This window comes from Pinus tabuliformis, chromosome J (genome assembly GCF_031772625.1).
Source record: "Pinus tabuliformis cultivar Carrire ecotype Pingquan chromosome J, CPIR1, whole genome shotgun sequence".
Lineage (NCBI taxonomy): Eukaryota > Viridiplantae > Streptophyta > Pinopsida > Pinales > Pinaceae > Pinus > Pinus tabuliformis.
The window spans coordinates 1209551424-1209569349 of record NC_142295.1 but is presented as its reverse complement, the minus strand read 5'-3'; positions in this window follow the sequence as shown (position 1 = coordinate 1209569349).

Below are 17926 nucleotides of genomic sequence, written 5' to 3'. Positions count from 1 at the left end.
TACATGACTAAATGAATTCAAATGTCATTATTTGTATATTGAATGAAACATACATTATTTCCCTAATTTAATGTTGCATTGTAGATATTCTAAACAATAAAAATTACCATAATTAAGACATATAATCCAACAACATAAAAATGACTCATAACTTCTCATTTAACACCATATGTAAATCAAAATTTTTATTTCAAGATACGATGCAAACATCAATTATATTAACTGTCTTAAACAATTATTCAAAATCACACATATTTTCTTGCACACCATCAAAATTCACACCTCCATATGAGTGACTGGATGTTGACGAAGATGTTCCATATTCTTCTCGTTCATCAACTAGTGCCCCATCTAAGTCTAAATGCATGCCCGCCATTTCAAGTTTCAAAATTCTTCTAGATCTACGATTGGTTTCAGCAGACTCTCATCTCAACATTGTTCCTTCTGGTAACAACCTTTTCAAAATCTCTATCATCTTGAAGCGAAGAGTTCCTCTCTTTGTTAAATTGAAGTCATAAACAAGTATGTCAACATCTTCCAATTTTAATATGTCTGTGCGATGGCAATTTATATTTGTACCCTTTCTTTTTCTCTTTCCACCATTTTTTCTTTTCAACTACCATCTCTGGCTTATACATACCATTGAATGGGTGTGTATTTGTGGCATACCAATGTACTTCAGCACCTGTAACATCCTCATTTTCTGTAAAGACCTTCATAACCTTAGAAACCCAGAATGGATAGCCATTGGGATCTCCATCTGATAGCACTACGATCATGCAACCCTCCTTAATATCCTGTACTGAACCCCTCTAAAGGTCTTCCATGGCTTTATGTTGTGCACAAGATCTTCTGGAACCAATATACATCTCTCTTTCCTCTACATGTGAAGAATTAATAATACCTTGAGATTGTTGTTGTTTAATAATGTTTATTTCCTCATGTTCATTCGACACATTTTGTGGCCAAATAAATGGATTTTTCAAAGGTATATCTTCATTTGTTGTTGTTGAAATGATATCACTTTGATTATTGAAAAATGACTTCCACCAAATTTAATCAGCAATGTCAAAGTACTCATATGTATATCTAATACATTTTTTAATTTCTTCTAGGCAATCAGAATAATTTATATCTCTATTATGTCTACATGCATTATGAACTTCACCAATTGATTGTAATAACAATATTTTTTACGCAAATACTGGATGATTTGGAATGAAATTCAAAAATTCCAAACCTGATGACGATGCCCATTCTACAGTAATTGAATACTTCTTGCCACATATTAGTGTTTTCCCATCAATTTTTTTGATACGAAATTGATGTTGTAAGCTAATGTCATTAAGTTGTTCAATGCATTTCCCCTCACCATGTGATCCCATAATAAACCTTCACATGTCAACAATTTCTTCCAACACATCAAAAGTAGGCTCTCGCATGTATGATTTCTTAATACATTCAATTAATGATGGCAAGCTCCCAACTTCCTTCCTCCTCAATGTGATTGAAAAACGACTGAACATCTGATCCATATGGTCATGAGTGTGCCTAACAAGAAGGAAACCAACCTTTACCTTCTGAAAAATTCTCAATTCAATGAGCATGTTTAGATATCCAAAAACAACCTGACTTTTGTTTTCACCGCAAGTGTTGTCCAATTATAGATACAAAACTTCAGGAAGATTACCACACCAATGAGAAAGAACATCATGAATTATGGTTATGGTCAGATTTGCATCATTATGAATATTTGGAGCTATGAAGTACACCCTTGGAAACATTTTCGCATTGAATACCATAAAACTGACCAAGTGATACTGAATAAAATTTTCCTCCTGTAAATTTTTGGGTGTGCGAACAAAATGTGGTAAAAGTGTTTTCTTCTGGTCCATACCATCAATTATCAAACCCAAATATTTATTCAAATTATCATAACACTTCTTTCGATGCTTGTACAACTTTTTCCTTTCACTTGTTTGTTGTTCGTGATGCTCCTAAAGTTCTTTAAAAATTGAATCTACACAACATAAAAGAAAGCCATTAAGAAATATGTTTTCATAGTTGATGAATATACAATTTTAAAAGTTAAAGTTATGAATGCTTACCTCTTTCTAACCCTTCACATTTGTCCCTTTTTTATTTAAGAAAAGCACATGTATTGCAAATCCCCATCCTTGTCTTCTTAGGAATACAGACATTGTTGAATTCTTTCTTCTATACCTTCACAAAATATTGATATGTAATAAACTGGCCATGTCCCTCAGCACCTTTTGCATATTCTTTGTATAAGTTGTAGATTTCTCGTCTTGAAAAATTATCAGGAATATGTATTGTCTCTCTATTTGGCATACACTCTCCATGCTTTGAAAATAAATCTTTCATCCATGACATTGCAGTATTTGATAATGGCCCAAACTGTCTTTTATGACGTACTTCTAAATAAAATGTGGGATCCTTTTCCAAATTTTCTTGAATTGTCGAGAGAGGAAAATTCCAAATCGAATGAAACATTTTGAAAGCCTTTCTACAGATAAATAAATACACAATATGATAATCACTACCCGACAATGTAGATTGCACGCACCCAACTAAATATGAATTTTGCATGCTTTTATTCATTGAAAAATATCTCTTCCTGCTCTCTAATGAAAATTTAAAATCCATATGTTTCAAGCAATCTTTTTGACAACATTCACTTGAAATGAGAGCGCTGATAGAACTTCTTCTTGTCAGATATTTTGTTCTACCCCTTTTATAACTAGAACATCTTGCATTGATACGAAAACGTCTGCTCCTACTCCTCAATACAATATTTCTTGGCAACATCTCCATCATTGGATCATCATTTGTATAATGATTTTTATCATCATTAAGAGGAATATTATCCACACTATGATCAATTGTTCTTTTCAAATACTAACTTGGAGGATATTCTTCATCTTCCCCTTCTTTAATGCTACTGTCATAGTCCTTAGAATTCCGACTGAATGGAAAATTTGACTCGATGTTTATTGGATATTCTTCCTCATGTGCATTGTCAGTGCTACTCTCATAGTCCATATAATTAGGACTACGTTGAAAATGTGACAGTTTACTTTTTGAAAATGTAACATCATGTCCTCTGTCACTGCTACTTTTATAGTCATTAGAATTAGGATTAAGTGCATCATCCTGTCCTTCATCACTGTTGCTCTCATAGTCCTTAGAATTAGGACTAAGAGAACACACGTGACACTCTATTCTTTTGAAATTCATCATCACACTCTTCATCATTGTTGCTATCACAGTCCTTAGAATTAGGACTAAGAAGACACCATGACACTCCATTCTTTTGAAATTCATCATCACACTCTTCATCACTACTACTCTCATATTCCTTAGAATTAGGACTAAGTGGACACCGTGACACTCCATTTTTTTGAAATTTGTCATCACGCTCTTTAGCACTACTGGTCTCATAGTCCATTGGATTAGGACTAAGAGGACACCATGACACTCCATTCTTTTGAAATTTTTCATCACGCTCTTCATCACTGCTGCTCATAGTCCTTAGAATTAGGACTAAGAGGACACTGTGACACTCCATTCTTTTGAAATTCATCATCACGCTCTTCATCATTGCTGCTCTCATAGTCCTTAGAATTAGGACTAAGTGGACATTGTGACACTCCATTCATTTGAACATCATCATCATGCTTTTCATCACTACTGCTCTCATAGTCCTTCGAATTAGGACTAAGTGGATACCGTGACACTCCATTCTTTTGAAATTCGTCATAATGCTCTTCAGCACTGCTGCTTTCATAGTCCTTAGAATTAGGACTAAGTGGACACCATGACACTCCATTATTTTGAATTTCATAATCATTCTCTTCATCACTACTGCTCTCATAGTCCTTAGAATTAGGACTAAGTGGACACCATGACACTCCATTCTTTTGAAATTCATCATCATGATTTTCACCACTGCTGCTCTCATAGTCCATAGGATTAGGACTAAGTGGACATCGTGACACTCCATTCTTTTGAAATTTGTCATCATTCTTTTCATCACTGCTGCTCTCATAGTCCTTAGAATTAGGACTAAGTGGAATCCATGACTCTTTATTTATTTCAAATTCTTCATCCCCTCTTTCATCAGTGCTTCTCTCATAGTCCTTAGGATTAGGACTAAGTGGAAGAATTGACTTTCTATTCATAGTGGAAGAATTCCTGTTATATTCATCAATATGAATAGATTTGTTATGTGATGAAGATGTTGACGCTGTACAAAAAATAACTTCACTATCAGGAGAATCCATCCCTTTCAAATAGAAGAGGTTGAATGATACACATGCAAAGTCTCTTAAAGATATTATATAGCTTAGAGAATGAAATTTTCCCTCCAAAAAGTTTCACCAAAATATTTTCCTCTAAAACTTTTGTTAGATTTATTTCCCTTCATTATTTTATTCTACAATTTATTGAAAAATGTAAACTAAATTTTTTTTATGAAATAAATCTTTAAATTTAAAATTGTAAACTACAACTTTTACCTGAATTATTTTAATAGTTAAAGTATATAATATTTACTAAACAATTGAATGTTTTTTTTTTTAATTTTTATAATACATTCTAAAACAAATTGATCCCACATTAACCGTATGGTAAAACATCTCCGTAATTTCACCTATATAATAAATTCCATTATCACTATTACTCAAATCACATCAAGCTTTTCTGAGGTTCGTTGAAAGACTTGGAGCAAATTTGTGGAGCAATTACATTGTTATCAACAACACATTCAACAGAGAATTCTCGTAATTGAAAGGTTAATTATTTTTTTCCTTGCAAATTTTAATATTTTTTTTCTAAGTAATATTGATCTATTGATATGGTACAAAAAAGTTACAGAGAGGCCTTGCCTCAGAGTTGTTGAACATTTTTCATCATCAAAAAACTGAAACTATTTGCTTTGGACTGCCCCAACATAGGGGAAACCAGTCCAATAAGCCTTTAAAGACTGCCCCTGTTATGGGGGAAACCAGCCATTGAACCAGAAAAAGCTATAGTCGAGTAGATCCTGGTTTTCCTGAGAAACAAAAAGAGAATGCAATTCTAGAACCAAAAGACAGGGACATAACCAAGAGACAGCAAGACAAGTCCACCTGGCAGAGACTCAACCAGAGGATCCAAAACACATGGCGGAGGATCAAGACACATCCAAACCACAAAACCATGAAACCACAAAACAGTGAGACATATCCACCTAGAAACCGGACACCTTAGCATGAGGCCATGTGTTAGGCTGGTGGCTCCTCCTCAATTCGGCAGGAAAATTGATACCAGTCGTCATCCTCTTCAGACGCGCCTCGTCCCTGAGCAGGTGGAGCTTCCACAGTGCCTTCAGCATCCATCTGTCGCTCACAAGTGTCGATCTACCTGCTGCCTGAAGCTTTCATGCCGTTATCCTTGTCCTTCTCACCTGAGGTGTCACCAGCTTTAGCCTTGCAATGCAGAGCTGTTTTGCTTTCACTTTGCTGCTTGTTGCCCGGGATACTGATCCCATGACTACCAGGCACCTCCCTACTCTTCTTGTTCCCACGACTTAACAGAGGACCTTGCGTCACAGACTCTTTCTCAAAGGAAATTGTGATAGTTGCAGTGATTGTAGGCCTATTTAAGGAACTATTGAAGTGAAATTGAGTGCAGTGAGGGGCGGGAAAAGGAGGTAGTGGGAAATCCGCAGAGCGAACAACATTATCCCTCCGACCTCTGCCACTTCTAGTATTCGAGTAGTGATGAGTGGGGTGAATGAGTGTGTTGGGCATCTCAGTGATTGAGTTCGAGGAATCAAAGGTGGAGTTGGTCGAAGCTTGCGATTGGGTAAATCCACCACGAGTTCCTCCGTGTCTACTGTGCATGCAGTGCCTGAGGTGAGCCATGGCAGAATTGTAATGTAAAATGACAGCAGAGGAATTGGAGGAAAGGTGACGCTGAGTGTGAGCAGGGGTGGTCGGGCCTCGGTCTAGAAGACAGTGATTGGAATGCGAAAAATGGAAACCATTACTAAGATCTAGGCAAGGAAGAATCAGGCAGCGACTGCCTGTTGCAGTTATTATACATGGTTCAACGGCTTGCGAAGAACATATGCCATGGAGAAAAGGAGGATTAACAAAACGATCTGCAGGGGCCATGGTGTTGAGGGAGGTGAGCTCGACACAACTTTCGGGTTTATTAATTATCACCTGCAATGTGTTATTAATCTGTCTAAGGTAAGCTCCTAGGTCGATGCAATTCGCCAGATGGCTCTCCATCCCACCGGCGGTCCGTCTTGTCACCTTAATTACCATTGCTGCCACCCGCATCCGAGTGTGAAAATTTTAGTATTAAATAAGTTTAATGAAGTAGATATTTTTATTTTTTTTAATTAAAACTTTTTGCGAGCCAAATTTACCCACTATGTCTGCTGTGAGCATGGTGGGCCCGGTAAAGCTCACGATAGCCAAACGGGCCTGGTAATGCTCACAGCGACCAAATGAGCCTCTAGGAGAGGGGCGATGAGTATATCTAGCTCGCTCACCTACAAGGTGGCAGGGTGATTCTCAAAATTGCCCTGCCACACTACGGGCGGGCGGGCTGCCGAGGTGGCGGAGTGACTCAATAGCCACCCTGCCACCTTGCGGGTGGTTGGGTCAGCTGCGGTGGCATGAGGGGGAGGGGTGGGCTGTTGTAGCCTCCCCCCGTGCCACCCTAGTGGCTCGCCCTCCTGTGAGGTGGTGGGGCGATAGTTGTGTTGCCCCAGCACCCCACAAGAGGGTGGGTCGTCGGGGTGTCGAGGGGGGAGGCTGCAGCAGCCCCTCCCCCCCCCCACCTTGGCGGCCTTCCTGCTCGCGAGGTGGTGGGCTGCTGGGGTGGCACCCGGGGGGGTGGGGGGCCTGCTATAGCCTCCCCCTACGCCACCCCAGTGGCCCACCTGCCCACGGGGTGGCGTGGGGGGAGGTTGCAACAGCCACCCCGGCGGCCCGCTTGCCTACAGGGTGGCGGGGGGTGATTCTCGGAATCGCCTTTCCACCTTGCAGGCGAGCAGGCTACTGGGGTGGCACAAGGGGAGGGGGGGCGGTCCACCGGGGTGGTGCGGGAGGGGTTGGGCCGAGAGTAGTGGTTGGGTTGCTGTGGTGGGCTAGGGGGCTGGACCCAACGGCTGGCTCGGTTGGCCAGCTAATTTTCAGTGTGTGGTGGCAAGGCGATGTATTTTTTAATTTTATTTTTTTTCAAAATTGTTATGATTTATAAAATTAATTATCATTTATCATTTTCATTGTTAATTTAAGTTAATATGTTTTCCTCATTTACTGATTTATGTGTTTCTTTCTTTCAAGAAAATGGCATCAAAGAAAATTTCTGTGAATCTTTCTGGACCAAAGACTCTTAAAAGTGGATCTTCAAAAAAATTGGTGAACAAACTCCACCTGAGCTGATGGCTACAAACCTTTCAAGTGCCTCAAATGATAAGAAGATGATTTCATACTTGAAGGAATCAAAAGAAGTGAAACTTCCATCATGAATCTGGTATGTGAAAGAAAGAGAAAGCCAAAATGTGAATATATATCTATATATTGATATAACGAATGATAATGAATTTATGAAGTGATGGGAAGAATCATAGACATGTGTTCGGTACCAGATAGTGAAGTTGTTTACATACTTACAAAATCGCCCAAGTCACATGAAAGGATTAAATACCAGTTATCATATTCATTGTATGACACGAGAGAGGTATCTACAAAGTTGTGTAAAAAAATCGTAAATGAGATGAAACAAAATATTGTAAGTATTGTTATTTATATTTGTGTTTTGCATTCTTGTAATTGTCTCACTATATTTTTTTAACTTTGTTTTTATTGACATATGATATTTTGTTTGGAAAAATTTTGTTGAAATTTGTTCAATTAGGTTGGGAGGCATTCAGTTCATAGAGAATGATATTATGAAAGTTGTCAACAGTTTCTACTTAGTCTCAGAAGAAGATATGGCAAACAAGAAAAATGTAGTAATTGATGATGCTACAAAACTACATCCATGGGATCAGAAAAAAAATGTCTCTAGTGGATAAATCTAGCAAGGGTAGACAAGTTACTTTTGAAGACGATGAATTTGAAATTGAAACTGAAGAATATGTTGCCATTACTAAAGATGACATTGGAACTAAGAAGAGCCATAAAATTCCAAAAGTAACAATGCCCAAGAATAAATCTATTACAGTTAATGATGAGAATGTTATGAAGAAGAAACGTAAAGTTGAAGATTTTGTAGTCATTACCAACAGTCAAGAACCTAGTGAAACTTCAAAAGAAAGCAAAGAAATCATTACACCAGGAGATGATTTAGAGGATGACATTATCAAAACAAAACAAAATGGCATTCGACAAAATTTGACAAAGAGAAACTTAATTTAGGGTGGTCGTACATTTGAGCTTAATGTTAGACAAATCTGTAAGGCAAGTGAAGGACAATGTCAATATCAAGTCAGAAAGCCACATCATCTGCATGTTCACAACTTGAAGACATTGATGAAGTACAATCCATATGCTCACGTGGTTAGTTATGTGCTTCTTGTTGATCCAGTTCAAGTTCCCAACAAAGAAACTTTTGATAAGTCAAAATGTTTTGAAAACAATTATTATGTGCTTGGGGGGAACCATTTTGTAGAAGCTCAAAGACAATTGATGGAGGAATATCCCAATAACCCAAGTTTTGAAACAATCAAATGTATCATTTACGCTGGTTTATCAGATACAAAAGCAAAGTTAGTTGCATGGGATCATAATTCAGATAATGAATATAGGATGTCTATGACTTTCATTCAAAGGGTTAGATTTATTCATAGTGAATTTGAAGAAAAATGCGGTGGGGACAGGATAAATGTTATTGTAGATTTCCAAAAGGAATGTTGTATGAAATAGGCTATCCAATTGAAGGGAAAATAGATTCAAAAGGTGGAAAAGGTGACAAATTTAGTGATTTATTCAGAGATGTTGATAACACGTTACAGTTTGAATTTATAACTGGAGAGATATGGGAGTTGATTAATGAGATTTTTAGCATGTGGGAAAACATTGGCATTAAAATCTAGAAGGTCAAAAAGTCTAATCCATTGATATGTAGCAACAGTAAATTAGGTCCTGAAATGAAGAAACTTCCAGAAGATATGACTATCACACCTTGGAGAGCATTGCAAGGAGTGAAGGATGAAAAAATTGTCAAAGCAATATTATCTCGTGTGAGGTCAGGGGAATTATCATTGGAGGAAATGTCTAAGGAATTTCAAAAATAAGTTTGTTGAATTATTTTTATTTATTTGTAGATTATAATTTTCTTTTAAATATAACATATTGTTTTTGGTAGTATTGGTTATACATAACATTATATTAACTTTTTTTACTTTATCTATGCAGTCACAAAATTTACATGAAAATTCAAGAGCAAATGGTTAAATTGTTGAATGAAGATAGTTGGGATGATGTTGTATGCAACTATCCAGATTCATGTTTTACATCAACATTAAACATTTTTTTATCTTGCATTTAAAAAGGTATGTTGATTTATACATTCATTTTTATTCATTTGTGTACTATTTTTAATTTATAACTTACACATATTTTTTTTATTTTATAAAAGATGAAGAAGAATGGTAATGGAGCACCAGATAGTTTCAGAACCTTTACTGAAAAAATAAAGGTCGAAAGACTGAAGAAGCAACGTATTAAGAATTTTGAACTTGATCCAACTCTTAATCAATTAATTTGGAATGGGCTAGACAATATTCAATATCAAGTAATACAATGTGACTGTGAAGACATTGCTAAACTCATACCTAAAAGGGATTATGCCCTAGTTATTGTAGATATTCCCCATGGTTTCAATATTCCAAACATTGACTATGATAGTGACCCTTATACTTATCAAGCTCTTAGTAAAGTGGTTGCAGGATTTCTAGAAGTCACATCATCACCATTATGGAGATTTGTGACATTTCATTCAGACACACAATTGGCAATGTTATTGTCAAGCTTCAAGGGGAAAACAAATTCAAGGATGCAACTTACATGGTAAGACGTTTGAAATGTATATTTGATTAATGTTGAAAAATTCATTATGTACAAGTTAAGTGAACTTTTACTATTTCATGTTACAGGAAAAAGTCAAATATTCTTAACCGTGAAGATCAACTATTTATAAATGATTATGAGTTCATCCATATTGATAGTTGGGCAAAAGATGATAGCTATATGTATATGATTTTTAATCGGGTAGATGGAAAGAGTCATAGCTAAATACTGACTTATGATGTTGTTATGAAAAAACTAACATATGAAGACAAAGAAGCAAAAGGAGAGATGGTTAACATTTATAAAAAACCACAGTTATTGATTAACTATCTTATAGACATATGCTCAAATGAAGGAGATTGGGTTCTAGATTTATTTTCTGGCTCAGGTAAGTTTTATTATAGGGAATTGAATTTCAATATGTTATTTCTTAATTAATATGTCATTGTACTAATTTAATTCATTATTTCTTTTGTGCTTGAAAATTAGGTACAACACTAGCATGTTGCCTTTAAAAAGGAAGAAATTGCATTGCAATTGAAAAAGATCCAATACAATGCAATTTTATTCAGCAAAGAATTAATGCTCTTCAATTTCTTCCAGATGCAATGCAAAAAATTGGGTTGAAGACATGAGATTTTAGTGAATCAAGTGTGGAAAAAAGGGCAAAGGAACCCCAACCACCGTTACACAGAATGATTGGAAAGACATACATTGGGAGATTCGCAGACATCAAAGATCCATTAGAAGAGGAAAATGAGCAAAATGAAGTAGAAAATATCGTGGAAGAAGACAATGATGAAACTCTAGAGGACGAAGAGTTTGGATTACGTGACATTGTTGATTAAATTTAAGTTATGCTTGGAAATCAAGCTCATTTTTTGTAACTATTAATTTGTTATACTTGTAATGTTTTGACTTTGACATTTTATGAGAAGAATATAGACTCAATTAAGGTTGTTATGTGTTCAATATTTGTATTATGTGATTTTCACATTAATTTTTAAGCTAATCATTATTTTTTGAAAAAAAATGATTATTATTATTTTTTTGACATGAAATTGATAAAAAGAACCCTATTATTTAACCATTTTTAGTTAAAAATTTCCTATAAAAATTGTGATTTTGACATGTTATTTCTAGCAAAAAATTATCAAAACATGTAGTTTTTTAGTTATATTTATGTTAAAAATGGTTATTTTTATGTCAATTGTTAAAAAATATTGTTTTTTAGAGACAATTATTTCATGTGGATTGAAAAACTAATTAACAATGTATAAATATGTAGAATATCGAAAATTAAAAATATCGACCTTCTTTAAATATGCAAAACAATAAAAATATCACTACAAAAAAAAATTGAAATAAAAACAAGAAAATATGAAGAAGAAGACCACTTCAAAAATTATTAAATTTACAAAATAATTATTTACATTTCATACATTAGAAAATTAAAAGTAAACAAAAAAAGCCTTTTAAAAAATGGCATGGTGTAGAATTACCACTTTTTAAAATCAGCATCAAAATCACTACCATTCTAAAAGGCAATGTACATAAAAAAATTTACAGTGCCAAAAACTATGCTCTAAAAAACATATGTGTGTTCTGCATCACCCCTTTTCAAAATCGGGTCACTTTTTTGCTATTTCTACAAAACGGGTAACAATATCAGTTCTTGTTTCAAAGTTTACATTGTTGATGGAGAAGGGCGATTCTATTCCTAAGTACTTGACCAAGTACACTAATTGTCATGATGAGCTTGGAAGTGTCAGGATTATTGTTGCCAAAGATGGTATGGTGAGCCTAGGTCTTGAAGGACTTACCAAGAGTTGGAACAATTGCCAAGACTCTGTTAATGATAGGGAGAAGTTACCAAATTGGGGGCGAATATGGTTGGATTTGGTGTAGGAAGAGATTCAGAGGAATACCAGAGGCGAATTCTCATCAAAGACTGATGATGAGGAGAATTGTGCCTTAGCAGGTAAGGAAAAGAAAGGGAGGGGGAAGGCATCCCATTCCAAATTAGATTCTTGTCAGGGTCGAAAGAGGAAGGACATATTGAAATTCAAGTGCTTTCATTGTCATGAGCTGAGACATTTTTCCACAAAGTTTCTTCTCAAGAAGGTCGATAAGAAGCCCTCAACAAGAGCATCAAGTGAGGCTCTTGCTTCACAATTCGAATTGGAATTTATCCTCATCACATGTATGGTGTTATTGATGATGGGTAGTGTATGGTACTTCGAAAATGGAGTTTCTTTCCACATGAATGGTAACAAGGATCTCTTTAGTAACTTGGAGGAGAAGGATCTCTAGATGCATATCGAGATGGGTGATGACAGGACATAGAGTGCTGTCAGGCTTGGTTCTCCCCTCACTTCGCGAGATGTTAAGTATGTTCCTGGTTTGAAGAAGAACTTGGTATCTATTGCCATGTTGGAGGATAGAGGCTATGATGTGATATTTAGTAAGGGAAAGATGTTCCTTTGTCACATATCCATGAGACAGGTGAAGAAGAGAGGGGTTTGTTATAGACATATTTGGGCACTGCAACCCCAATCATATATGTCGATAAACCAAGGGCTCTTTAACCCCTAAAAGTGTTGTTTCATACCTTAAAGAATCATGGTCAATTGATTACATCATTTCCCAGAAGTTCCACCTGAAAAACTACTCAAACTGGCTAAAACTGGACCATACTGACTGCTCCACGGTCAAGGTGCGATGCATACTAGCTGCTACACTAGCCAGGTGCGATGCATATTGAGAGAGTCTTCTGTAGGATGTGATGAGCGAGAGTAGACAAGTGGTAGAGACAGCTTGCTAAATGGATACCCAAAGAATCTTCTAGAAACTTCTCATATGACACTTGCTTCTCTAAATTCGCCTAGGGATGAGTAAGAGATCAATGAAATCTCCAAGTGGAACCAAGAACTATCAGTGGAATGACACTAATCAAAAACCCAGAGCTGACTCACACCTCTGAAAATATATATAAATGGATCCCTCATCTAAGAGATCTAGAGGCTGGAATTTTGTAATTTGTAAGGAAGTGTTGTTGGTTTCTCTTTGAGAAGAGACATTGTATTGTTGGTTGATCTTGCTTTTCATGAGGTGAAGAGGGATTTGATGCTGGGAGGATGATGCTGGATCAGACAGCTGGGTTGTAATCCTCTCTTCTATTTTTACTATTAATAAAGTTATTTGAGTTTTCCTCCATATAATCGTGTATTTGTGAATCTTGTCATTTGTGAATGCAATTGTATGCTCAATGTATTTTTTATTATGCATTGTTTATGATATTATAGATCAAGATGCTTTGATGGTGTTCTGTTACTTTGTCTCTACAGGTATTCTCTAAAGTGGGACAAGTAGGAGAAGAGTGGCAAGCTCTATCAAGGGAGAGAGGAAACAAGCAAGGAGCCAAGACAAAGATCCAGATTGGTCCTCTTTACTTCGCTCTTATCTATCATACATAAAGGAAATCATAATTTGCTTTGATTGTTTGTTTCTAAGATAGCTACCCGTCTTAGTGGGGCTAGCAGATCGAAAACACACTAGTTTCCCCAGAAATAAAATGGCGACTCCGCTGTGGAGTGAATAGCTTGTTTTTTGTTATTGTTGTTTGCTTTCTAAACTACTGACAAAGCCTGAAGTTAGCCAGCTAGCCTTCAAACTGCTTTTGCTATGCAACTGCAAAGTGGATGAATGTTGCTTCAGTCAATCTTTGGGTTGGTTTATGAACTGAACATCTGACTTACAAGCATCCTAAACACCCTTGTGGTAGCTCAATAACCTCATAATATCATACCACTATACTTTGTTTTTACTGTCTAGCATAGCTCAGCCTAAATCATTGAACTTAGCTGCAAATTTTGGGAAAAAACAAAACTCAATTTCGTTCCCTAGCCCATTGCACTATCTGTAACTGGCAGCCTATATGCATCGCACCTCCCATGTGTTGCAAGTGACATGCATCCCTGTTTCCCTTAAGGACAGGTGCGATGACTGAATGATACTGTTTTTGTCTTTGGAATTTGGTTTTTTCCTCGTTTTTAGATCTATTCAGTAGTTTTGCTGCTTATGATCAGTATATCATTGCTAAAGCCTCCTTCCTTCACATTATTCAACCTCCATTGATAGGGATTTGTAAATGTTTTTATGTGTTTATCTATCATTTACAGTCCTTCCTTGTCAAAAGTAGCTTAATCGAACTGTCGTTTTTTATGCAAAGAAGTGTCGTAACTGTCATTTTGAGTCAAAAAGAAGAGTGTCGTGAACTCTTCATCTTCTAGATAGTTGATTGTACTTTTGCCATTGTATTGATTTGAATTGTTAATACTTAAAGTGTCGAAAGTTTTTTTCTATTCGAAATCGAAAAGTGTCACTTCAGTCTTCCTTTCATTTTGAAAAGAAATTGTCGAAGTGTCACTTTGAAGAAAATAGTTTAGATCCTTAGTTTCCCTTTTTGGCATTCTGACATTAAGGAAACGAAAAACAAATACATGCATCTACATTTGCATTTAGACTGTGCGAAAATGATTTAGGAAAAGTGCATTTAGTGTGTGCTCTCTGCTCTCTGTTGAAAGAATCATAATCTTCTTTCCTTAGTAGGTAGGATTTTCATTGCTAAAATAAACAACTGTTTATCATTTTAGATTGCATATTTAGGAATTTTACATCTACATCACGCTGCGAACCTTGGAAGACAAACTTCTAAGAAAGATCAACTCTAAAATAAATCTTAATGAACATAAAAATGCTTTGGAACCTAACGCAACACATCTAGAGCTCTAGGCTAGAGATGTATTCCAGCATCGTAAAACCTGGTAACTATCATTTTCATCAAAGGTTGGGTGATTCCTCCTCTTTGATACAACAAGTGCTACTGCAGACATGTGCTCCCATACTGTCGAGTATATATTAGGAGACCACATTAGGCTGATAACCTTTATCCATAGGAAGTTTTGTTTGTCGCCCTATCGATCGCAATGCATTGAACACAACATTCGGGAAGATTGACTGCCATACATAAGTCCTTGGTAATTTCTCTTTAATTTACCACCAAGGTGTATTTTGTAGTTTTTCGATTGGTTTGGTAATCCCTCTATCTATATTTCCAGAGTAGTCACTTTCGTTCCTTTTCAACTCCTTAAAAGAAAAGGTCCATCTGAGCACTTTTCACTTTGGGCTCATTAAAAATCGAAGGTGACTAGAGTCATCTTTAGCTTTTTCTCGACTCTCAAAAATTGAAAAAGAAAAGTTGTGTCAAAGTGTCATTAAAATTCATTTAATTTGGAATAACATTTTCCCCTTTTTAATTTTGAGTTGATCAAGTAATCTGCAATCATGGAAGAAAGTCAATCAAAACCCAGTCGTTCGCGGAGGCTAGCGAGTCAATCGTCTTTAACTCTGGAAACAAAACCATTCTGGGAAAAATGGTCTCTTTTAACTGAGTCCACCTCTCTTGGTTTATTTGAAAATTGTGTTTCAACATCATCAAAGACTACAGTTACTCTGATCATTTTCTGGTACATCTGCCTTTACAGAGAAGTTCCACAGTTACAAGAAGACATTAGAGCTGATCCTAGTGTAACGGTAGACACTTATATAGTTGAAACAGCTCCATTTAGAGCTGATCTAGAAACTGAAGTTCACTTACCTAAACATCTGGAAGTTGAGTTCCAGAATTCAGAAGGTGTCACCCCTCCAGTATCTGTCATTGTAGAAACTATACCTTCTTCAGCTCCGGAAATATTTTACAGACCTGACAGTCTACCTCTTCTACCTAGACTGATTGCTATAGAAGAGGTTCTAGAGGATCTTCCATCCAGTACTCCATTGCATCTTGGAACTGGGATCCACTTATATCCTTCTATTCCTAAAGTTAGTTCTTTTAATCATCCTTCATTGCAAGTTCCTGTCGAATCATTAGGAAATCTTTTGGATAGTGTTGGGTCCCTATAATACTAGTGATTACCCCATTACTATTGTAGTTATACCCCTTATTTATATTATTGTGCCCCTATTACCCCCATGTTGTTATTTCTGTGCCCCATAGAATCCCTCTATTGTTATTTTGTGGCTTTATATTATTATTATTAGGTCGGCTGGATTATATTGTGACTCCTTAGACTCCTATATATAGAAAGGAGGTTTTGTCATTTAAATCATCAAAGAATTGTTCATTTATGTAATGTAAAGGAGGTTGCCCCCTCGAAGAGGCTGAATTCTAAGGCGTTGATCTATCTTTTCTATCTTTTCTTGAGCTGGTTTCATAACATTTGGTATCAGAGCTTTGGATTTTAGGGTTTCGCTGCTCCAAACAGGTCATCGTGGTATTTTCGCTATAACGTTTTTTCTGTGACATTTCAGAAGTCGCAAAAAAAATCCATTTGAGAAGAAATCACGCTGAACCTTGGGTCTAAATTTCAGAGCTTTTCGAGCGATATTTGTGGAGATATGATCTGAGGAAGTTGGTCTTTTTGCAGACTCCTGAATTACATTCAAAACAGGTGACCAGGGGAAAATCGTCATAACTTTCTCTCTGGGGATTGGATTTAAATTTCGTAATAAGGTACAGAAAGAGGATAGACTATAGTTTCTTGTATGCATGTTTCAGATGTAAAGGTTGAAACAGTGACTCGTGGCACGTCATTCAAGTTCGCTCTACTGAACTAGTCTATAAGCAAGTCATTATGGGAGATTTCACATAACTCTTCCTTCGAGAATCCAATTTGGGTCAGACTTGTGGAATTGGAAAGAGGACGCAGAAGGATACTACAGGTCGCAATTTCAGAACTGGATGATCCGAAATTACAGAGATACATCAGATTCAATATCAGGCTTCTACAAAGTGAAAAAAGGTGTGTAGTTTTTTTTAAATTTTTGCGTAAGCTTGGTTTAACGGAATTCAAAGGGCATAGTAAAGCATTATTAATGCTAACTGATGCCCCGAGGAAATAAAATTAAAACACCTAGTAAGGAACCTAAAAGCTCTAGCATGACTCATGAAGAAGAGGAAGAAATGCTACATGATACATCAAAATTACAAGAACAAGTGCAACAAATGTCATGCTCACAAAAGCTAACAGAAGCTAAGATAAATGGCGTGGAATCTAAGATAAATGGCATGGAATCTAAGATAAAGGGCATGGAAGCTAAGATGGATGATTCGAAGAAATATTTGAAGAGAGACATGGCAGATTTGAACACAGACATGGCAGATTTGAAGACAGATTTGACAAATTTTCTACAAGAAATACTTACTAATGGTGAAAAGGTTGTAAAGGAAACTCATGATGTGAACAAAAGTAATGTTAATCATGAATCCATAGACTCTAATGTTGGATCAAAGACCCACCATATTCCAAAAATCGATATGAGGAAGTTTGATGGCAAGGATCCCGCCACATGGATATTGCAGATGGAGCAGTTCTTCGATCTCAATAATGTGCAAAACACACAAAAGGTACGTATGTCAACTGTATATTTGGAACCAAATCAGTTTGTATGGTATCAATGGCTTTGCTCTCGTAAACAATTTATCACTTGGGAAATTTTTACGGAAGAATTGATAGCACATTATGAAGATACAAAAAGCAACACTTTTTTTAGCCAATTGATAAGTCTCAAACAAAAGGGTTCAATAATGGAGCACATTGAGGAGTTCCAAAAATTGAACATAAGGGTAAAAGATATTCCAGAGGAGCATAGGATTGATGTTTTCACATGGTCTTTAAAGGATAATATCCAACATGATGTTCGCCTTTGGGAACCTGATTCATTAGAGAAGGCATTCAGAGTTAGCAAGAAAAATGGAAAGCAAAATTTAG